Consider the following 25,681-nt stretch of genomic DNA (forward strand, 5'->3'; position numbering starts at 1 on the left):
CATGCAAACGATCCGGTTGCTCTGGGTTTACGAGGACCATTGGCATTATGAAGTGCGAGGTCAAAGAACTGGTTTTTACGCTCGGCAAGCGGACCTCTGCACTTGTCGGGCGAGGTCTTTCCCGGCTCAGGCTTTTCAGAACTCTTATCAGAAGCTCCCACTGTCTTCTTAGGTGGTTTCACCGGGCAATCTCGAAGAAAATGTCCTGAATTTCCACAATAGAGACATAGTTGCATTTGTCGTCTCCTGTCACGTTCTTTCTGGGTTAGGGGACCCTTTACAACCCCAATTTGCATAGGTTCGACGGCTTCAACTCCTTTGGTAAGACTTTGAGGCTTAGGGAACACTCGTGTTTCAAACCTGGATCGATCCGCCTTTCTGTTTTGTAGTCTGTGATCCAATTGGACCACCAAATCAATGTACTCTGAACAATCCTGAGGAGCATTCACTACCTGGGCAAGGACGTCTTTGAGTTCGCCACGCAAACCCCTGTGAAAAAGCGTGATTCTTTTGTCCTCAGGCCATCTGGTTTCCACGATTAGCCTATTGAATGATGCAATGTAGGCCAAAATATCTTGATTGCCCTGTCGTAGGGAAAGGAGTTTGTTGTCCAGGGCCTGCCCCTGGGAATGCCTTGCAAAAAGTCTTTCCATATTTGCCTGGAAGGTCGGGAAATCATGAAGGATCGGGTCATCCTGTGTAGCCAGAGGGATCGACCAATCAGCGGCACTGCCGCTAAGATACGAAAGCACAAAGGCTACCTTAGTCTGGTCAGTCGGAAAGGCTGCAGGTCTACAAAGAAAGTGCAATCGGCATTGATTTATAAACACCGCAAACCTTTTAGGGTCACCAGAGAAGTGTTCAGGCGGTGCCAATGGCACATTTCCGGGTAGGTTGATTTGAACAGGATTGGCTGAAGCCGCTGGGATATAGCTCCCTCCTGAATTAGGTAGCAGGGTTTGCCCGCTTGTGTCTGTAATAACTGTCTGGCGAGATCATCAGTTCGTTCTTTTGATATTATCAATTCCCTCCTAAGGGCATTCGTTTCCTGGTGGGCAGCATGAACTTCAGCTCTTAATTCCCCTTATAACTGGGCCAGTTGGTCTGTGTCGGAAGTTTCCATAGCGCCTGGGTAGGAGGTTATTAGTGGGCTTCGCGTTCTGTAACGCTCACCTGATTCCCACGGAGGCGCTGATCCCGGCTGGGCTGCTATCGTTTCTACAATTGAGAAGCGTAGAGCTCGGACGACTCTCAGGACTGGGCTTCCTCTTATCGAATTTCTGACTTGCAGGGTAAGTTTTCTGCAGGTGGAAGAAAAAGGGTTAATCACCGTTTGATGGGATTCCTTCTCCCACCAATCGCCAGTTTCTCCCACAGCGTAGCTTTCTACTTGTCTCGGCGAGCTCTCACCTTAGGCGTATAAATGCTGAGCTCTCCATCCTGCGCCTGGTGCAGGGGTGCGTGGATTCCAGTTACGTCACTGGATGAGTTCAGTGTTGAGGCTCAAGTCTTTTGCGGCCTTAGTTGTGGCACTGGTGCTGGGATGCCGAAGAGCGATGCCGCCGTTACTGCACGAGCGGATGCCTGTAAGTATACTGTAGTCTTTAGGCTTTAAAAGATGGGCACCTCAATAATGTCCCTTTTCCTTTGTTTCAGGCCTCGGGATGCTGTGGGCGTAGTTTTCCGTTGCCGCTGCACGTGCCGATGCACGTAAGTATAATGTTCGTTGGCCGCTTTTAATGGCACCTCTAATAATGTCCTTTTTCTAGTTTTCAGGTGCCGGGATGCTGCGGGCTTTATATCCGTTGCCACTGCACGTGCCGATGCACGTAAGTATAATGATCGTTGGCTGCTTTTAATGGCACCTCTAATAATGTCCTTTTTCTAGTTTTCAGGTGCCGGGATGCTGCGGTTGATGCGGCCGCTTCTGCGCGTGCAAAAACTGGTAAGTTAAGATGAATGCGACTGCCTTCACCCGAACCCCTTTTTAATTATGCCCTTTGCCTTTCAGGTGCAGAGAAGCTGCCGAAGAGAAGGCCGCGGTTAGCTCCGTTGCAATCACGGATGGATCAGGTAAGCGGGCGCGGCTGCGAGCGAGTTGCACTTTTCTAACCTTATGTTTATTCTTTGCAGGTTTTGCCGGTGACTGGATTCCGGGATCTGGTAAGTATTGTTCTGTGTCTTTCTTCATCCACAGGTTGCTGCGCGGAAGCTGAAGATGACTCTGGACCTGGAATGCAGGAGCCGACTCGGTGAGCGTCCTGCTGCTGCTGCAGAATAACGCGAAGCACGTGTTTTCCATCGGGCGTGGTTTAAATAGCAGAGAAGTGCTTCCAGTGTGTGTTCTTCCACCGGTTCCACCCAGGTAAGAAAAGAGTTCCTGAATGGAGGGAATAGTTCCTCCCAGCCCTGATGGCTGGGGACTTCAACCAGACTGGATTGTTCTGGGTAAATATGCAGCATGGTCTGCCTCAGGTAAGTCCACCCAAGCATTATTACACTGTTTATTAATATGAGCCCGGCGCCTATGGCGCCGGGACTGAAACCCTTCATGAGCCTGGCGCCAAAGGCGCCAGGACACGGTCCAAAGGGCCCCTCTAGGGGTCTGCTGGGTCCGGAGTAGTGGAAGACGGGTCTGCTTCCGAAGGCGCTGGGCCAGTCCTGGCCCCTCGGGAGTAGCGCCCATGACACCACAGTCCATTTGTCTGGATGTGTTCCATCACTCAGAGGTGCATTCCATATCGTTGTTGCTTTTCAACAATATAGTCTCTTATACGTACATTTTTTGGAGCATTGTAGGATAGACATTGAAACAATGTGCTTGTCACACACGAAATTTGCAACAGATCCATGCACACTATTTTTCCTTCCGGCTCATATTTTTTCCACAATAGGTTCATTGTGTATTAGATGAGTAGGTGCATAGGATCCCCCATCTTGCTTTCTTACCTCACCCATTGGTATGCAAAACCATGGTGCTATTAACATCTCTGATTCATTAACATGAAAGTGATAAAGTGTATCATTTATCATGCTAGTATCACCCATTATTTTCACTGAGTCATTTCTTACCATGCCATTTGTCATCCACCGAACTACATTCTGGCACAGCTTTACTTGTTCTACAAAATAAAGATGGGTTTAACAAGAAGAGGGCAGATCAGTTCTACGTGATGGTCCTGGCAACCCTGTTTCCTGTTTTGGATGAGCATTGAAATGTAGGGATTCATTCAGACATTTTGAAACCACCTTTTCTTCAAATGTTTCTAATGTGTCTCATGCCTTAGATCGACCCACTCTTTCCCATCCATTGGGAACCTAATTAGGAAGTGCTTAGGAATTTGAGGGCACTTTCCAATACAAACATTTCCCCGGGAGCTGTCCTAAATAGTAAGTAAGCACTTTTCTGCTTTCATACTTTCCCTATGAATTATAACTCGCCCAGCTACTATCTCCTTTCTTCACCTTTGTTATGTGTTTACGTCTTGTTTAAGTGCCCCATTGCCTATGAGCTTTGATTATGTGCTATATAAATAATAATAATAATTTATATAGCGCTACGAACCCTCAGGTATCTGAGAGCTGCTTATTACTACCCACGGTGTGTGGTGCTCATTTATCGACCTCGGAAGGATGAAAGGCTGAGTTTGGCCCTGTTGGGATTCGAACCTGCATTAGCAGGCTCTGCAAAGATGTCAAAGCGAACGCTCTACTCGCTGTGCCACTTGACCAGCAATAAAATGAATAAATACAATCCCTCCTGTGAAGCTTTTCCAGGAACGCTACCATGCTAAATCACAAGTGTGTGTCTCTTCCACAATAGGCAGTTCCTAACTTGTTCATGGGAAACAGTGTCTGTCTCTCCTACATGACTTCACTCTTCCACAACGGGAAGTTCCTAACTTGTTCAGGGCTAACAGACTCTGCGCCTCATTACGAGGTGGGCGCAAAGGGATACTGGGCACTGTTAAGGACATCGGTGCCGGTAATCCCTTTGCGCCCTATTCCGAGGTCCCTTAGCGGGTCCCTTTCTTAATGCCTGTTTTTGCCATAATAAGGCCAGCCTGCTAGCCCAGAGTGCAAGACGCAATTTCACTCTGGACAACCCTTCTCTCTGGCAGACGCTGCCTTGCACACACACTGATACATCTTTTTAGTGTAGTGCTGTATTCTTAATCAACACAATCCCAAAGGGTCCACGCCAGCACGGTACCAGGCATGTCTTACATTTCTTTTATATAAATCTGTTCCCTGTGCTTCGATTGATTGTAAGGCATCAGATGTTCCTTTGGTAATACCTTTGTGACCCACTCAATACCCCTGAAAGCTGGTATCAGGGTTTGGCAATAGTACAGCGCTGCATAATCTGGCAATTGTACTCCTGCTATGGCTTTTTCCAGAGGGCTTACACCTGTTTCATACTCGCCGTGCTCTGCAGACTCATAAAGGCACCTGGTCCCAACATGACACAAAATTAAACCAAAATAAGGATGCACCCCAGTAGGGAATGAGACCAGGTGAAAGATTGCAAGTTGAACAAAGTTTATATAAGATTGTGCACGCAAAGAACTCTGCTGCCCTGAGAGTGCACTGCCAAACATTACATGAACAGTTCATTATAAAGGCAAAACTCATCATAGGTGATATCACATTACAAATGCAAATTCGAGAGAAACAATTGGGTTGAGTTATCAGTACTGTATGGATATGTAGGCGCTGACCGCATAAGATTGGCTGTGGCTTGGTTGTCACTCCAGCATCACGTGGGTCAGCTGGGCTCATCTTCGCAGGGTGAAGGTCGAACTTTGTTTGCAAGATGTTATACTTCTAACTAATCTAAACTACAAAATAACCACAGACATGCAAAGAATGATGTTAGATATAGGGTCATTACTCAAATGGAGGGGGCTATAAACAGTGGATCGATATATGTGCATTCTGACCCATGCTTTTATGGAGGCACGGGTACCTTGTGACCTCGTTTCAGATGTCTTATCTTCAAGACTTTTATTAATGATCTATTCCCCCTGGTGCAACACTATTCAAACGAGTGGATGGATGGGTTTTGGTTTTACAGATATGGTGGGAGATCGAGGAAGGTTCAGGGGGGAAGAGGATGTCCAGAAGTTACTTCAAAGAGCGAGATAGGTATGTGGGCAAAGGGTCTGTAAGCTGTAACTCCTAAACGTGGGGGTCGAGGTGGCACAGGCAGGTGGTTTGTGGAGACCGCTGGACGCGCAGGCCAGAGCTGGCTCTGGTCACACACAAGGCAATGAGCTCAGAGGAAGAGAGAAGGATACTGAGTATTTGCAACAATGTATGGCCAAGCGCTTCCGTGAAAAATGGGTCTGAGCAGAGCTGCCAGGAGGAAGGGGTTGACGGGGCTCGCTGTGTGCAGCGCTGGGCAGAGGGAGAGAAGGCTTTTGCGAAATCATGACGGGTCCTAGAAAAAGATGGCGTTTCTGGTACACACAACATGGAGTCTGTAGGTCTCACCATATGGCTTTGTCTATCGTCTTTTTATGATTATACTAACACCAAATTATTAGAATCGATAGATAAACGTGGGGAAGTCTCGCTCCATCTGGGAAAACGCAAGATCCATTTCGTGTAGGAATGCCAGGGGGGTCAGAATAGAGCTTTCCATCCTTACACTCATTAGGCTAAGCGGCAGCACATCTGGTCACTTTAGACTAGTTTTGGAGCAGTTGTGTGAGATTTGTATTTTATGGACTCTGATTTGTCTTTTCATGTCACTGCTGACAGTGGGAGAGACGTCTGCTGGATCTGTTCACTTTGCTGACTTCCTGTGTAACTTCACCTTTAAAATATGGTGTGCAATCACTGGTAATACACACTGACACTACAGAGTGGGGCCCAGATTCTTTTTTATTAGTGCTATGACCACTGTGTGGGTGTCAGTTCGACAAGATGGATTGGCCTCAATCCAGTTACAAAAGATATCTACAATAATAATCAGCACAAACACCCACCTTAACACCTTTGGCATATGAACATAGCCACACTGAATACTAATAAAAGGTGCCCATGTTGATGGCCAATTGGCTGACAGAATTTCAAATCTATAACCTGAAATAATGGGGGAACTGAGAATCATCACGTGTTCAATAATATCCAACATGTGTGTTCAAATGGGGCACAGAAACTAGTATAAAAGGGCACACAACCTCGTGGCGTGATGGCTTGATGTACTCATTGGTATTTCACACCTAAGGTGTTCAACTCATAATGTGATGTAATAGTTTGTACACATATATCAAGGGTCTTCCGGGAATGAATGCCAAATACCCACCCTTGTTACCTAAATGTTTCTTTGTCGGGATTGAGTAATCAGAGGGTTGATGGCTACCAATATTAAGGTACAGTTCACTTGGAACCAAATCTCAATATTGTAAATAAAATATACATTGCAAATTACTTGACAGCGCTTCACAGCTAAACTGGTGTTAGCAAGACTATCTTTAAGGATCCAGTTGTTTTATGCTTCGATAGATAAGTGGCAAGTTGGGTTCGCTAAAATCTAAATGTTCCCATTGTCTTTCGTTATCAGCTCATTAGTAAAACCAATCAATCAATTAATCAAACAAACAAATTATCTATATTTCCAATTTTTAACAATATTCATAAACGGCAAGAAAAACAAACGTAGTAAATGCAACTGCAAAAATAAACATGATTATTATGATTATTATTATTATTATGTTGATTATTATTATTACTACTCGTAATATTAACAATACAAATAACAATATTAATAATAATTAATCAATACACAAGTCAACAAAACTAGCAATAATAATTATGAACCACGTGTGAACAACACTATGTAGTGTTACATGTGTTCCTTATCGCCTGTGCACTTTCAGCAAACGACTACAAGGCAAGGGCCGTGTGTCAAAGATGAAAAGATATTACATTCCTAAAAGCAAGACGAGTCTGCCTATTTTGAGAGCTCTTTTAAAGGAGAATTAAATATCTCCTTGATAAATTTGTATGCAGCGCAAATAAAATTAAATGCTCACGGATGTGCAATCATAGACGGCAATCATAGACGGAAATTAGGAGGGTGTTGCAGAACCACGTTCGTGGCAGGCACTGTTTAATTGTAATTGTAAACGCTGCCTGCCAATGCGAGCACGGTAGGCAGCGTTTATGCATTTGCACAGCAGAGTGCATATTTGCAGGCCAAAAGACTGCCCTACATGTTTGTACTCTGCCGTGCAAATGACTAAAATGTGGGGCGGGGAACGCCTTGCAAGTATGTCTACACTCAACAGCTCCCCAACACAAAATTATGTAATGGAGCAAAGTGAGCGCCAGAATGTTTAACCAACTGCCTTGATTAGGTTGATTCAGGATACTAGTAATTAGTTGATGGGAAAGGTGCAAGGAACGGTATAGTAATTAAATGAAGCTACATGTTTATGATATGATATGATATGGTATTTGTAACGCGCCTATACACAAGTGTTTAGAGTGCATTTCCCTTATTGGTCTTTGTACACCAAAGTAGACACCTTAAATATGACATGGACAGATGCACAATCAGTGGTAATGATGTGCCTTGCATTTTGCAAAAGTCAATTTTCCAAAACAGTGTCCTATGGCACTACTGCTCAAAACAACTGCACCTCCTTTGAAAGCATGCCTAATCAAGGTCACGTTTCTACAAGAGTCACGACGTGGGGGAGAATGTATTGATCGAGCTTCTACACTTCACTACAAATGTCATTTCATGAGTTATTGTATTTTTATACGAATGCTATTCTCAGGTAATATGGTAAGCATGACCTTTACTTTTCGTTTATGAAAGGAAAGATTACAAAGAAACAAATACACAATTTAATATCATGCTTAATTTCAAATGTATAACAGATCGATACGTCTACAGTATGTAGACAAAGTATATTGTCAGACAAATCAATGTTAACCGCATTGCTTGGCTTCCCCAGGTTCTTGTCTGCGTTTTCATGTTCCCCACCCTATCACCTCACTAAACAAAATTACTTTTTGTACATCACTGTGACTGAACTGTTATTTGTAAACGTACTTTCCATATTGAATGTAAGTGATAAAGAACTCTTGTTCATATGCCGTTCATCTCGTCAGCTTCAAAGAAAAATGACTGCCATTAAATCTAAATTCGAGAATGGCTCAACTTTAGAAATCCAAGTCTAAAGGGCACTTTGCGAGTTTCGAAGGATTATAGAGCACATGCCAGCGTGAAATATATGCAATCATGTCTTTAAATAATGTTCATATTGCAGTCTGGTTGCGACATCACTACTCACAGGTAATATGGAAATGATACCTCTGTTGCAACTAAAAACCTGTTACAGATACTTGTGACGTCACAATGTCTGCAGCGGGAGACAACTCAGACATAATTAGGATGGTATGTTTGTTATGAGAATTGCTTAAGTTTCATTCAAGAGAGCACACATTGCACTGCAAGTTATAACTTTAACATCAAACGAGATTGTAAATGTATTGCCTACAAAATGTCGTGCAACACATTGTTGTGCAGAGAAAAGGGACACGGGCCCTTTAAGTAAAGTAGAGGGACAGAGGAAGGGGGCGGGGCAAGGGGGAGGGAAAGCGGGAAAGTTAAGGGGTCGGCAGTGACGATTGAATAAAGAAGTTGTAAAGACCTATACCCGTGTCGTTGCGTGATTTGTGGGCCTGCGGCCTCACAACAACTGGCGACGAAGACAGCCGGACCACGCGCATGAAGAAGGCAGCCGGAGTTGTGGAGGGACCCGGTGCCGACAGCGGTCCATGCAGAGAGAACGCAAGGCAAGGATGAGCCAACGCGCCTGAAGAAGGTATCCGGAGTAGCGGAAGGACCCGGTGCCGACAACAGCCCCGAGGACTGAACGCGAGGTGTGGAGGTGCCAACGCGCATGAAGAGAACAGCCAGAGTCGCGGAGGGACCCGGTGCCGACCGCAGCCCACGAGGTGAGATCGCGCCGAGGAGAGAAGTCACCGCTAACACAGGAGCCAAGGAGGAGCCCTGCAGCCTGTGGAGGAAAGGAAAGAAGACGCGCACCCACCGAAAGCGAGGAGGAGCCCGGCGGGTCGCTGAGCAACGCCCAGGAGATCGAGAGGTGCCAGGCGCACACGCAGGTACCGAACAGACCCCACATGCCCAGGGGAGGGAGTGAAAGGCACGACAACGTATAACGAGCCACTTGAAAGCGAGGAAATTTATGCATATGCGAATGCTTTAATGAGCCACTTGAAAGCGAGGAACTTTATGCACGTGCGAGTGCTTTAATGAGCCACTTGAAAGCGAGGAACTTTATGCACGTGCGAGTGCTTTAATGAGCCACTTGAAAGCGATGAACTTTATGCACGTGCGAGTGCTAGCCACGAACCAAGGAGCCGGAGAAAGGTGCGACAGCGCAGAACGGCCCACTTGAGAGTGAGAAAAGTGAAACACACGCGAGCACTAGCAATAAGCCACTTCAAAACGAGGAGTCACTGGCACACGCCGGCGCCAGCCACACACCACGTGACAGCGAGGAGCAATAGGCACCAACTAGCGCCAGGACACTTGAAAGCGAGGAATACTACGTGCACACCCGTGCCAAGCCACGACGAAACAAAGATCCACACGTGCACACAGGGACACACACCGCACGCAAGTGAAGAACCACAAGAACAGCTCACAGGCAACGTGACACCCGATATCAGTGATCATGTCACAACCAGGGAGTGGAGGAAGCGCAGCAGTAGACACCACGGCACCTGCCGCGCCTGGTGTGACTCCCACCAATCCAGTCTCTTTCCTACGCCGCCCAAACCCATTTTTGCTAGAACCACAAGAAAACCAAGGGCAAAGGTGGCAAGAATGGATGGACGAGTTTGAGGAATTCATGAGGGCAGTAGGAAACCAAGACGCCCCGAACAAACTAGACATGTTCACAAACTTAGTTGGGAAAGACATAAAAAATGTCATCAAGACCATCCCTGCGGCAGAAAGGAATACATACCAAAGACTCATTGAAGCCATCAACGGTCGACTGATAGTGGTCCCGAACAGAGACTACGAGCGCTACATCTTTAATCAGTGCACCCAGCTACCCCAAGAAACAATCGGCCAATTTATATTGCGCCTGCAAAGGAAAATAGCGTACTGTGATTTCGCCAACTTCAACGGCGACGAGGCCATCCGTCTGAGAGTGATAGAGGGATGCCTGTCATCAATATTCCGCAAACATCTACTGAAAAAACCACTTCCTCTGAAAGAAATAGCTGAACTCGCCAGAGTATACGAAAGAGTGGATGCTCAGGCTGCACACATGGAGAACCCGAGAAAGATAGACTCTGTCGCAGCCGTCACCGCCAATCAAACGGGCCGCCAATACAACAACACATACAGACAAGACCAGTGAAAAGGAAAGAAGAAGCACACCCACCGAAAGCGAGGAGGAGCCCAGCGGGTCGCTGAGCAACGCCCAGGAGATCGAGAGGTGCCAGGCGCACACGCAGGTACCGAACAGACCCCACATGCCCAGGGGAGGGAGTGAAAGGCACGACAACGTATAACGAGCCACTTGAAAGCGAGGAAATTTATGCATATGCGAATGCTTTAATGAGCCACTTGAAAGCGAGGAACTTTATGCACGTGCGAGTGCTTTAATGAGCCACTTGAAAGCGAGGAACTTTATGCACGTGCGAGTGCTTTAATGAGCCACTTGAAAGCGATGAACTTTATGCACGTGCGAGTGCTAGCCACGAACCAAGGAGCCGGAGAAAGGTGCGACAGCGCAGAACGGCCCACTTGAGAGTGAGAAAAGTGAAACACACGCGAGCACTAGCAATAAGCCACTTGAAAACGAGGAGTCACTGGCACACGCCGGCGCCAGCCACACACCACGTGACAGCGAGGAGCAATAGGCACCAACTAGCGCCAGGACACTTGAAAGCGAGGAATACTACGTGCACACCCGTGCCAAGCCACGACGAAACAAAGATCCACACGTGCACACAGGGACACACACCGCACGCAAGTGAAGAACCACAAGAACAGCTCACAGGCAAGGTGACACCCGATATCAGTGATCATGTCACAACCAGGGAGTGGAGGAAGCGCAGCAGTAGACACCACGGCACCTGCCGCGCCTGGTGTGACTCCCACCAATCCAGTCTCTTTCCTACGCCGCCCAAACCCATTTTTGCTAGAACCACAAGAAAACCAAGGGCAAAGGTGGCAAGAATGGATGGACGAGTTTGAGGAATTCATGAGGGCAGTAGGAAACCAAGACGCCCCGAACAAACTAGACATGTTCACAAACTTAGTTGGGAAAGACATAAAAAATGTCATCAAGACCATCCCTGCGGCAGAAAGGAATACATACCAAAGACTCATTGAAGCCATCAACGGTCGACTGATAGTGGTCCCGAACAGAGACTACGAGCGCTACATCTTTAATCAGTGCACCCAGCTACCCCAAGAAACAATCGGCCAATTTATATTGCGCCTGCAAAGGAAAATAGCGTACTGTGATTTCGCCAACTTCAACGGCGACGAGGCCATCCGTCTGAGAGTGATAGAGGGATGCCTGTCATCAATATTCCGCAAACATCTACTGAAAAAACCACTTCCTCTGAAAGAAATAGCTGAACTCGCCAGAGTATACGAAAGAGTGGATGCTCAGGCTGCACACATGGAGAACCCGAGAAAGATAGACTCTGTCGCAGCCGTCACCGCCAATCAAACGGGCCGCCAATACAACAACACATACAGACAAGACCAGTGGAAAGGAAAGAAGAAGCGCACCCACCGAAAGCGAGGAGGAGCCCAGCGGGTCGCTGAGCAATGCCCAGGAGATCGAGAGGTGCCAGGCGCACACGCAGGTACCGAACAGACCCCACATGCCCAGGGGAGGGAGTGAAAGGCACGACAACGTATAACGAGCCACTTGAAAGCGAGGAACTTTATGCATATGCGAATGCTTTAATGAGCCACTTGAAAGCGAGGAACTTTATGCACGTGCGAGTACTTTAATGAGCCACTTGAAAGCGAGGAACTTTATGCACGTGCGAGTGCTTTAATGAGCCACTTGAAAGCGAGGAACTTTATGCACGTGCGAGTGTTAGCCACGAACCAAGGAGCCGGAGAAAGGTGCGACAGCACGGAACGGCCCACTTGAGAGTGAGAAAAGTGAAACACACGCGAGCACTAGCAATAAGCCACTTGAAAACGAGGAGTCACTGGCACACGCCGGGGCCAAGCACACACCACGTGACAGCGAGGAGCAATAGGCACCAACTAGCGCCAGGACACTTGAAAGCGAGGAATACTACGTGCACACCCGTGCCAAGCCATGACGAAACAAAGATCCACACGCGCACACAGGGACACATACCGCACGCAAGTGAAGAACCACAAGAACAGCTCACAGGCAACGTGACACCCGATATCAGTGATCATGTCACAACCAGGGAGTGGAGGAAGCGCAGCAGTAGACACCACGGCACCTGCCGTGCCTGGTGTGACTCCCACCAATCCAGTCTCTTTCCTATGTCGCCCAAACCCATTTTCGCTAGAACCACAAGAAAACCAAGGGCAAAGGTGGCAAGAATGGATGGACGAGTTTGAGGAATTCATGAGGGCAGTAGGAAACCAAGACGCCCCGAACAAACTAGACATGTTCACAAACTTAGTTGGGAAAGACATAAAAAATGTCATCAAGACCATCCCTGTGGCAGAAAGGAATACATACCAAAGACTCATTGAAGCCATCAACGGTCGACTGATAGTGGTCCCGAACAGAGACTACGAGCGCTACATCTTTAATCAGTGCACCCAGCTACCTCAAGAAACAATCGGCTAATTTATATTGCGCCTGCAAAGGAAAATAGCGTACTGTGATTTCGCCAACTTCAACGACGACGAGGCCATCCGTCTGAGAGTGATAGAGGGATGCCTGTCATCAATATTCCGCAAACATCTACTGAAAAAACCACTTCCCCTGAAAGAAATAGCTGAACTCGCCAGAGTATACGAAAGAGTGGATGCTCAGGCTGCACACATGGAGAACCCGAGAAAGATAGACTCTGTCGCAGCCGTCACCGCCAATCAAACGGGCCGCCAATACAACAACACATACAGACAAGACCAGTGGAACAACGCAAGACGCCCACCACCCGAAAGACAATGCTACCGGTGCGGGTTTGAATTCCCCCACAGAGGCCAGTGCCCCGCAATTGGCCAAATGTGCATGAGGTGCGGACAAGAGAACCACTTTCAGAGCATGTGCCGGGAGAAGACGCCCCCGCTATCAGCGTATAGACCACACAACCAGCAAACGACCACAAGGAGGTTCGAGCCGCGGCCCGAGCCACAGAGACCTCTTAACCCAAGACCATACTTGGAACGAGAATACGCCAAGCCCGCCGGCAACCCCAGAACACCAAACAATCCTGGATTCATCAGAGCGGTCGAAAACCTACAGGTGGACCAAACCGACGCAACATACGCCAACCAAGAACAAATATATCACATGCAAGCATACCCTGAAGAGGAACACCAAAGGGAAGATAACACCAGAGACCCATACGAAAACTCACCAGTCGAAGAACACCCAACAGAACACCTACCCTATGCGGAATACGACCGATACAGCAGGGAATATGTTCGACTTATCTCAGAGGCCTCCGACAACAGCACGGCACCCAGAGTGACGGTACACCTGGGAGGAATAGACACACCATTCCTGGTGGACACGGGCGCAACCGTTAATGTCATGAGTCACCTGGCATACGAGCATCTAGGAAACAAGTTTCCCCTACAACCATCTTACGCCCACATATTCCACAGCCCGGCAATTGGCAGATGCCTCCTGAGCCACAAGACTGCCACAGCCCTATGCCTCATCGACATCCACTACGACGAATCGGAAGTGATCCAAGGCGTACCGCCCAACTCCCACCTCATACAGGCCATCCACCACAGCGCCCCAAACATAGAAAACCTGAAATCGGCCTACCCGGCCCTATTTGAAGGTGTGGGCAAGCTAAAGGACAACATCATCAAGCTACACATCGATCCGAAGATACAGCCAGTACCACAGCACCCCAGGAGAGTAGGATTCCACCTACAGGCGAAAGTATCCCATGAGTTGCAGACGCTACTGGACAATGACATCATAGAAAGGGCAACAGGACCCACGCCGTGGGTTTCCCCACTTGTAGTTGTCCCCAAAGCAGATGGACGTCTCTGCCTCTGCGTGGACATGAGGATCCCCAATACCGCCATCCAACGGGAAAGGCACCCCGGCCCGAACATCGAGGACATGTTGATCAGGCTCAACCAAGCCACGAAATTCTCAAAATTGGATCTCAACAAGGGGTACCACCAGCTAGTGATTGACCCCGCATCAAGGCCCATCACAACATTTACCACCCACGAGGGCCTGTTCCGTTACAAACGACTCAACTTTGGAATCTCGTCCGCCGCCGAGATATTTCAGGAAACGATTCACAGACTAATTTGCTCCGTCCCCAACGCATTCAATTACAGTGATGACATCCTCATCTTTGGTGTCACCCAGGATGAACATGACACAGCCCTACACCAAGTGTGCCGCATTCTACAGGACGCCGGACTGACACTTAACAGCCAGAAATGCGAAATCAACACACGCACTCTATGCTTCTTCGGCCACATTTTCTCGGACCAAGGAATCAAGGCAGACCCAGACAAGATCCGTGCCATAACTAACTTGCCCAGCCCACAGGACGCCTCCGAGCTCCGCTCGTTCCTGGGCATGGCGGGATACTGCGCCCGCTACCTCCCACGATACGCCTCACTGACATGCCCACTGCGGCAGCTACTGAAAAAAGACCAACCCTTCCAGTGGACGGACCAATGCCAACAGGCCTTCGCCACAATAAAACAAGAGCTAGCTGCCAATCGCCAACTGGCATACTTCAATCCGAAATGGCAAACAGAAATCATCGCGGACGCCAGCCCAGTGGGGCTTGGTGCAATCCTAGCTCAAACGGATCCACAAGAGAACACCAAAACCCATGTCGTGGCATACGCTAGCCGCGCACTCAACCCCACCGAACAAGCATACTCACAGGCAGAGCGGGAGAGCCTAGCGGCAGTATGGGCGTGTGAAAAATTTCATCATTTTGTCATCGGACAAACGTTCACCCTCGTTACGGACCACCAAGCCCTGCTGGCCCTCTTTGGCAACCCGAGAATAAAGATGCCTCCATGCATCGAACGATGGGGCATCCGCCTCCAGGAATATGACTATACCATCATTCACAAGCCTGGGGGCGACGCAAACCCAGCAGACTATCTGTCACGACACCCGGAAGAAGCACCAGACACCGCAATGCAAGGAGAAGCCGATGGATACATCGCATACCTATCACACAATGCCCTTCCCCCGGCCATCACTGCCGAACTATTTGCGGAAAAGAGCAGAGATGACCCCACCATCAAGGCAGCCGTCCACCTCACCAACACCAACAAGTGGCGACAGGCGGCCAACCAACACTTCGAGCCAGGAGAGGGGGGGGGGAAGTCGACAGAAGAGACTTGGCCAGAATGGAAAAAATACACAATGAACTGGCCACAACAAGCCAAGGCACACTGCTCAGAGGGAACCGCCTGGTAGCACCCAAAAGTCTTAGAAAGCCACTAGTCATGATCGCACACGAAGGCCATCGAGGTGCGGCGAACACAAAAAAGATATAGAAACCAGGTGTGGTTCCCCCACATGGACACCATTGTGGACGACATACTAAGACACTGCAACCCTTGCCAAGTAAATGCGGCCGGCTCACCACCCTGCCCCCTGCGCATAATTCCGCTCCCTGATGGACCTTGGCAGCGAGTAGCACTTGACTTCTACGGCCCACTCGAAGAGGGAGGTCACCTGCTGGTGGCCATAGATGAGTACTCCCGATTCCCACTGGTAAAGCACGTACAGTCCACAGCCTTCCACCACGTGGTAGTCACAATAGACGAAGTATTTAGCGAATGGGGCATCCCCAACGTAGTGAAAACGGACAATGGATCCCCATTCCAAGGACAAGAGTTTAGGAAATTTGCGGCACACCTCGGATTCCACCACCAGAAGATCACACCACTATGGCCCCAGGCCAACGGGATGGTGGAGCGATTCATGGCGAACATTAAGCGCACACGCCAAAAAGCAGCAACAGACCAAGCCTCGATGCCACAAGCCATCTCCCAAATGCTACGAAGCTAACGACATATCCCCCACGAGGCAACCGGGTACACCCCAGCCGAACTTATGATTAAATACAAACCACGGTCCAGGCTTCCCCAACTCGAGGACTACACGCCGGAGGAGGACGACGAGATACGACAACAAAAAGCAGAGAAAAGACAAAAAGCCAAAGAATGGACTGACCGGAAGCGGAAGGCCAAGGAATCCCTGATCCCCGTAGGAGAAACAGTGCTGGTCAGGCAGGCCCAACGCCGGAAAACGGACTCGAAACATCGGCCCGAGCCCATGATAGTGACGGAAGTGAAAGGACCCATGATCACCGCCCTGGGAGACCAGGGTGAAATAACCCAAAACGCGTCATACTTCAGACGAATGTTTCAAGAAGATGGAACTGAAGACATGCCTCTCGAGGAAGAAGACCCCATGGACCCAGAGACCCCTCCAGATCTGCCCGAGGCGCCGTTGCCGGCAGGCCAGGAGGACAAAAGGGAAGAGCGAGCCGAGTGACCCCACAGGCTGGCCAGGCGGCCCACTCGGCTCATCGAAGAAATGTGAAGACGGACTTCGACGATAAGTAAGGGGGGGGTGTTGTGCAGAGAAAAGGGACACGGGCCCTTTAAGTAAAGGAGAGGGACAGAGGGAAGGGGGGCGGGACAAGGGGAAGGAAAGCGGGAAAGTTAAGGGGTCGGCAGTGACGATTGAATAAAGAAGTTGTAAAGACGTATACCCGTGTCGTTGCGTGATTTGTGGGCCTGCGGCCTCACAACACACATTAAACGTTGCATATTTCATTGTTTTGTTCATTTTGTTATACAAACAGATTCTATATATGTTAAGTGTATTAGCAACTGGACGATCACCTAGATTAGAGTATGACAGAGACCACGTTTTAAAGGGAATTGCGGTGTGGACATGTATTTTAAGGACTTGAACACCACTACCTTGTATAAAAAGAATACAACGAATATTGCAAGTCACCTCAGAGTTGCATCTCTTCATAAAGCAACTCAGCCTTTCTGGGTGCTCCACTATTTGTTCCTGGAACTGCTCGTTTACTTGCAATATCCCTATAACATACATTAAGAGGTCCTTTTTTCCAATATATAATGAATTTCAAAATAATGGTAACATTCTCTAGTCATGCGCCACACACCATACTGACATACATTCCTGTCTAATACCATGCTGTGCTGTATCTTTAAGGAGACCTATTCACCTTACCAGTAACTAAGGGTGAACCTTTAAGTCATCAACATAAATATGCCATGCTTGTCAACCTTTGGCAGAGAAACAAACTGTCTTTATTGCTGGGTGGGCAAAAACGTACCTCCTCGGATAAGAACAGCCAGCAGACATCAACATGCAGAAATATCCTTGTAATTGTATGTGTGCTCATTCAAATCATGTAAGTAGACCCCAAGGTATCCCTCACCTAGGCATCTGAAGCAAAAGGCAAACGCAAAAATAGGTGATTCCTTTATGGCACTTCTAGGACCTGAAAAGGGCCAGAACCACTGTTCCACCCTTGTGATGTAGGCCCGCCGCATTTGCATCACACCAATTCTCCCCTTTGCAGCCCCGCTATTATTGACACACTCAAACACCCAGTCTATATCCCACTTCCACACACACACACCTACTCACAGATCTTCATCCACATCCCACTCATCAGAACCCATTCCGTACCTACGAAATACAAACACATCTTCATGCTCATCAATGCTCAATCTGCAGTACGGCATCATGCAGCAGATGTTACTGAACTCATCTGCACTCCCAACCTAGAGTCACTCAACAGACACTTCTGTTGACGCAATTGCTTCAAAAGGGCTCTTTGCCACAAAATGATCCCCTCAAAGTATCATGTTCATGTAGTGCGACATCCAAGCCTCCATCTGAGCATCTCCCACGGACGTTCGCATCAATGGGCTCGACTCCTATAAATCTGGAACCCGATCCCTAAATAGAATTCATCATGACTGTTCCGGACTCTACCCGCCCTTTTTCAGATGCTATAACAGGGCCGGTGAGTCTTTTGAATCACGAACAATCTAAAAAGAGTTCAATTGGCAATTCGGCCTTCCGGATCTTCGCAGTGTCAAAATAGAAGAAAAAAAACAGTCCTTTTAGTCAAAAATTCTTTCAAGAAAACTAAAAATATAAAAAATGTGGCATTGGCCACGATATCTTCATCAAAACATTTAATCAAAGCTTTAGCAAATTCTTACAAAACTTCTCGGATTGCACCTGTAGCCCAGGCAAAGAAGCTTGCTTCACAGATATCTTTAAAAAAGCAAGCTGCTCAAACAAATTGTGACCAGATTTTGGCTTATGAACCCCTTGACCAGCTTGTGAATGATGTTAGCAACCAACCTCAGTCACAGCTGGCCACAGGATCCTCTGTGCCACAACAATTACCGCTTAACACTACTAAGATCTATGCTGCTGATACTCAATAGGCTGACCTAGAGCCCATACTGTCACACTCCAGAGAGTTAGCGCCCCTGCCTAGATTAGACAAAAATCTGCACGACATGACTCCTTGTCATGTGCCGCAACAGCTCCTGTTTGGCACTATTAAAACTGCAACCACTGCTACTCGACAGATGGATTCAGTGCCAACCTTGTCATATCCTCGAGATCTGGTGCCCCTACTTAATTTGGATAAAAATCCCTGTGACATGATCGCTTGTGATGTTACACCCACAAGTATGAAAAATCGAGAAAGACCAATCATGACATTAGAGCAGTGCAGAGAAGCAATTGCAAAATCTCTAAATTTGTACGGGCAAACACACGATCGGCAGCATCAAACTCAAACATCACGCATTGTCCATGAACATCCATTTAAAATGTGTAAGTCTATGGTTTCCCCTGCTTCAACTTCTGTCAAACAGATTGGCCATAAAATCAACTCTATTGTTATGAAGCAAAATACTAAATCAAATCCGCCCCATTATCATTGTCTTATAATTGCATGCAGAGGAAATCCTTATCCGGACTACGACCTCAATCGCACATGCATATTAAACATCTTCAGTGATGTTCCAGCATTGGAGGATCTGGCAACAACAGACATTGATGATGTGGAATTTATAAGAGACTCTGATTTCACGGTAGCCAGAATTTTGATATCGTCAGGCATTGTTTTAAATGCCATCTGCTGAGTCAGGGCTGAGATTAGACAGCTTGGCTTCAATGTGAGGCTAAAGTCTCCACTAAGTGGGAATAATCTGCCTGCTCATGAAACAAAACAATCCCAAGTCTCTTGATTCTTACAAGTAAGTTCTGCCCAAGGCTTGAATGGGCTACACGAGCGACTCCTCCTTACACATCTTACTAGTGTCTCAAGGTCAATGACTTGTTCATTACACCCACCAAATTATAATTTACGATCAAATAATCTATGATATGTTTGCCCAGCATAGAAACCCAAGAATTTTAAAGATGAATGCTCTCCTCATGGAATACTGGTGGTTATAAGCAATTACTGGGCTCCTCCGGATCACATTTAATGAAATACGACATCATATGCCTTCAAGAACTTGGCTCTCCACTCATCCTGACTGGGATGGCTACAATATTCTTATCATCCCGGCTCTTACCCAATGAGAGGTCTGCCAACTGTCACTAGACAGGGCCATAGGCATTCGTTTTGAGTGATGGGCTCAAAAGAGCCAATTCATTTAACTTGTTAAGATCACTATTCAGACCCAAGTCCTTGCACTCATTAATGTGTATTGGAAACATCTAGCGATTGAAGAGAACACCTTTTTCCAGGATATGGCCCATATTTTTGACATCTTTGCAAGTGACTTTACTGTCTCCCACATTTGATAGTGGGTGATCTGAATACCCACTTTGTTCCCAACACTGGGACTTGCATATCCAGCGTAGCCAAACGCTGGAACAACTTCATGAAATAACATTCATTGATCATGGTCAATGGTACCCTTTCTGGGGCCATGCCACCTAATCCCACCTAGAGGCGATAAGAACGGTAGCCATTATTGACTTCATTGTTGCTAACAAAACACTATTTGCTGTGGCCAAAACCTTTCAAGTCAGTCAGCAAACTAACAGCAACCACAATCTTATAACACTCTTGTGGAAATGCTTGTTGCTCCCCTACTATTGCTCTGAAAAATGGCAAGGCACTGTGGAGGTTACTGGCGGCAGGAACCAATTCATCTGGACGGACCTTAAAGTTGAGTGAATATACTCATACTAAATACTGAAAGTTGAATCTATGTGAAACCACCATCACAAACATGGGCACATATGTTGCTGCCTTACAAATTTTCCAACAACTTCCTATTGGCTTATCTCCTAAACATGTCTATGATGAGGAGTTACAAGCAAGAAGGTTCCCTCAATGAAGAGCGAAAAGGCAGACTGTGAATTTACCACAAGTCCAAAGGGAACAAATCCTAAGGACTCTCAATACACAATACAAAAATTGGTTGATTTCAGCAAAGCCATTCTATATCAGACTGATTCAGAACTCACGCTTCAGACATTAGATATGTCTCAGATGTGGAAACTGCTTAATGACGTGAGACATTTTAGTCAACTCCCTGTTCAAATTAATGCAGTCCCAGAGGAAGCATGGCATGACTACTATTCAGAACTTTACGCTCCTGCTCCTCATACAGAGTGCTCTGTTAGGTACTATGAAAGGCAGCCTTTTTTAATTAAATTTGATATTGATGATATCAAGCTCCATATCGATATTGAGCGCCTGGCCGTGACGGGCTAAGCAACCGGATACTCAAGTCACATCCTGCACATTGGGCGTGAATTCTGTTCAGTATATTTAAAGAAATAGTATCATCTCAAATGATTCCTCCTTCATAGGGAAAATCTATTGTCATCCCCATCTTTAAAAAGGGTGACCATCTTTTTCCATCTAACTACCGACCAAATGCCCTTTTGTATGCTCCAAAGAAGATATTTGCCCGTCCTATCTTCAAATAATTTCATTGGTGGATGAGCAGGCAAAATCCTCAAGATTAGGAACCTCTGTTAATCTCACCACCATGAGCATGATTAAGACTCTCTGCCATGAAATCAACCAGCCTCTGTATATAGTGTTCATTGATTTTTGATCGGCCTTTGATTTTGTATCGAGAGATCTCCTCATAGACAAACTTTTAAGGGCCGCCTGTCCTACATCTCTTTTTCCGCTTATTGCTCAGTTGCATTTAGACACCACCATTGGCAATTTATTTAACCTTGGATGGCCACATGACACATCCTATAAAGACCTATCGAGGCCTTAAGCAAGGTTGTTTGTTGGCCTCTGCTGTTTTTAATCAGTTTATATCTGATATAGGCCAAACATTTATTGAGGATGTGTCTGATCCTCCGAAGCTAGGTGCTTATCCAGTTCTGTAGCTCCTCTATGCAGATAATTTAGTTCTCCTGGCAACTCCTAAAGCCTGAGGAACTTATTGAGTGCTTTAGAGAAATATACTAACGAACAAATAATCCTTACCATCAATACAGAGAAAACCAAGGTTCTGCAGATTGTACCGAGACAGGCAACACACTAATCTCAACAAACCTGGTCTCTTCAAGGCACCAGATTGGAGATAGTAGATGAATATCGCTATTTGGGTATGAACATAAACAATTACAATGACGATCATCCATATGTCTCTGATCTCAAAAAGAAAATTCAGACTGCAACATTGCAAGAATTGCTCATACATATGAGGCATGGAAAATGTTCTTATTCACCTATAGTAACCTTTTTCAAACAAAAGGCACTGCCGGTATTGCTATATGGAGCAGAGTACAAACCGTTGAGGTTAAAGGTATTTTGGTCCCGAATCGAGGGCTCTTTCTGGAAACAAATATTGAAATTACCACAGTCATTTCCTATTTCTATTATTCGGCATGAATTTGGTTTACAATCTATGTATAGTATGTACAAATGGAAATTGATATGTATGTACAGAAAGTGCCTGACTGAACCCAAGATAGGAACTGTGTTACACATTTTGTCATCATATTTGAACAGCTCGCAACATCAATTTGAAGTTCAATGGAGAAACAGCATCTTGGCCACTCTCCAAGATGCTGATATCTTGGAGGACCTTCTACTTTGTAATCCAGATAGAGCTAAGCAAAAAATATACAGAAGCACTGGATAGAGACTCATTTAACCAGACTAACATACACCTCATTCTGAACTAATACTCTTAGCCTAAAAAAATGGGGTGTGGCAGAGTCATCTGATTAAATTTCAAAGCCCTTTTTATAGAGCTGTATATCTACGATTTTGACTTGGCCTAATTCAAACAAAATATTTCATAGCCAAGCAGAAGACAATACCTCAAGTTGAGAATGTGTGTAGATTTTGTAACAATTCTGACCAAAAAGAGACTTCAACATCTGAGGACAGAATGTCCAGAATTGATGGACAAGTGGCACTTTTGGAAATACTTTGAAGGTAGTAGAACCTTGACCCATGAGTCAATGTGTGAAGCATTGCTTGCCTCAGATCAAAATGTCTTAAGACTTGCCATAGTTAAATTTGTGATCAGTTTGAATCTCACTTGAGATAATTATTGAAACAAAACAATTTCTGATCTATTTTGTGTCCAATTTATCTGATGTTCTTTTGTATATATTGTCAGAATTTAATTTTTATTTATTTTCCTTTCCTTTTTATCTCCAACGCATTCTTTGATTTGGCATTGATATATCATATCCATTTAAATGTTCTACATTAATTGTATTCATTTGCTTATTTTAAATTGTAAACATGACTTCTTACTTCTACTCTTATTTATTGAAAGGTTGATGCTTTTTCAAAATCAATAAAAAAAAACTAAAAAAAAGAATTGTTGGGTAATGATATAAATGGTAGCTGTGGCGTTTAAGATTAGCTCACTTTTCATTTAGGCTTATTATCCCAAAAATGTTCTGTACCACAGATATATCACAATCTGAAAAACTCACGGCCCACCTAGTGAAACTCTACTTTGTTCTTCTTATTTATGCTATATGAGTTGCCCAATATCATCCCACATTACTCAAGCAGTTAGAGCACCGGTCAACATGGGTAATTTTTTAAACTGAAGTATTTCGACTCTCATCTCATTGTTGCATTATGTCGCTCAGCTATGTACAGTTTGCTCACCAACAATATATGCCAAATTGTGTTTAACATTTCGGTCACAGATTTGAAAGACAATTTCATCACTGTATTGCATGTAGAACAGTATGGGTACTATAATGTTCAGTACCAATGCATGCACACGTCTAACCTGTGTGCTACAAAAAACAAAATGTTGATAGTAATTTATAAATAATAATGACAAACCATATTTGGCAGTTTCACAATTTTCTTGGAAATTGTGTGCTTTGGAATGGCAGAAACTTATTTGGGTGTTAAGCTTTGTAATCACATATCTTGCTGCACAATGCACAGACATAGGAAGTTGTAAAATGAATAGGGGTACATAGTAATTTCTTTCATTAAACTAGCAGCTTACCTCTACCCTTGAAAAATATTGCATCTCTGTCTGTGCTTCGAAGTAGGATATCAAGCTCTTCCTTCCCTATGACCTCATATTTGTAAGTCATTTTGTGTCAGAATTGTAGACGTTTTTGAATGTGGCCTTAAATATGACAAGTTTTATGATTGAATGCAGCTGATCAATTCTAACTTGGTTTTTATGTTGTCAAATGTTATTTTCCTTGTGTATGTGGTAATTTATGGATGTTGCCACTTAAAGGGAAAGTTAATTTCAACTGGTAAATTGCCAGTGAACATTTTTTTTCTCTTTAGAAGTGGTTTGGGAATTGGCTTCTGAAGTTATGGTTACAGTATGTCAGGTATTACTAAAGAAATGTGCACTGGGATGGGGGCCAAGAGCATTATTGATGAGGTTTGCTAGGGTAGCATCCGGGGCTGCACAGGGCACTTGGCCATTCAAACCTTGGTGAGGAGTGGGGATGGGCAGTGGAGGGATATCTATTGTTGAGTAGCTGTAGTAGCGATTAGTTTGTGGGTGAAAGGCAGGGTAGCGGGTCAGGCCATTGGCCCCGAGATGCTTGAACAGGTACAAACAAGTGAGGTGCTTGTCTTTGCACATCCTCCGATGAGGACGCCTAAGGAGGACTGATTAAATTGGTGGTGGTAGGAACAAGGGTGTAGCAGAGCCCAGTCATATGACCAGCAGTCTACTCAATGCTGTCTGCCAGGAGCTGGCCTACAGTGATTAAGTAGAGGCTTGTAAGGCATGAAAACTGGAGCTGCATGGACCAACTGAGTGGCAGTGCATTACCTTGCAACTCTCCTCCCTCATCAACTTCATCATGAATTGATGTCACACCAAAGATGCATGAATGGTTGCTTGGTACATCAAACCAACAACGTGTAACAGATTACCTTGCAACACCTTTATGAATGTGAATTAACAAGTCATGATAAGTATTGCCATGTTTATTGTGCTCAGGACTGATGCCCACTTTGCACCTTCAGTTTATAGTGATCAATTAATGTAGAGAGAGAAGACCATGTGCCCTTCTTTCACATTTCTGATCAAGGAATGCGTTTTGTCTGATAGACTGACAAATGTCTCATAGATTTGCTTTATATGATTTGAGAAGGTGTGTGAAGAATTGCATGCAGTATAAATAAGATCAGCAAAGTAGAGTTTGAATGGATGGTAACTGAGTTTCTCAGTTTGTGATGCATTTGTGGTTGGCACAGTACATTTTCAAGTTGCTAAGTGTGAATAAAACCTGAGCGAATTGTATAGATCACTGTGACCATTTGATTTACACCCTTAGAATTCATGATAAGGGATGCACATGTGGAGTGAAGGATATGCACCAACTATGTGATTTGCCAGGTCATGCCTATAGAAAAAGAAGCAAGGACATTTGGTATTAAAAAGTATTTTTTTCACACATATCCATGCCATAACATGTACTACTGCTTGAACCCTCTTCAGAAAACACTGAAATAAAATATGGAAACCCTACTTTCCAAATAATACCTATAAACTGTACTAAATTACAAACCTAAATATACTGAATGCATTTTATATAAACAACAAATCATATTATATATTGAAAATATGAAGAAGCACAATCACTGACCTTCACCATCCTAAATTCTTTCTTTACAGCTTTTTTTCTAAGATACCATCAAGCAAGCAACACCAAAGTGTCATAAGGAAGAATTGTGTGCAGGGAAGTCAAGTTTTACAATATAATATTTTAAAAAGTAGTGTTCTCAAATCTGTAGATACAAATAATGTAGATAATACAACAATACTTGTTATCGATAATACTTTTGAAAAACTGCAATTTAAAATAGGAGATGTGCCAACTGAACAAATGAATGGAACCCAAAATGTTTTAGTGAAGAAAATGTGCTATCAATTTGAAACAGAGGAATAAAGATATTTGTAGGAAAA

This window comes from Ambystoma mexicanum, chromosome 2q (assembly GCF_040938575.1).
Source record: "Ambystoma mexicanum isolate Mex_15411 chromosome 2q, UKY_AmexF1_1, whole genome shotgun sequence".
Classification (NCBI taxonomy): domain Eukaryota; kingdom Metazoa; phylum Chordata; class Amphibia; order Caudata; family Ambystomatidae; genus Ambystoma; species Ambystoma mexicanum.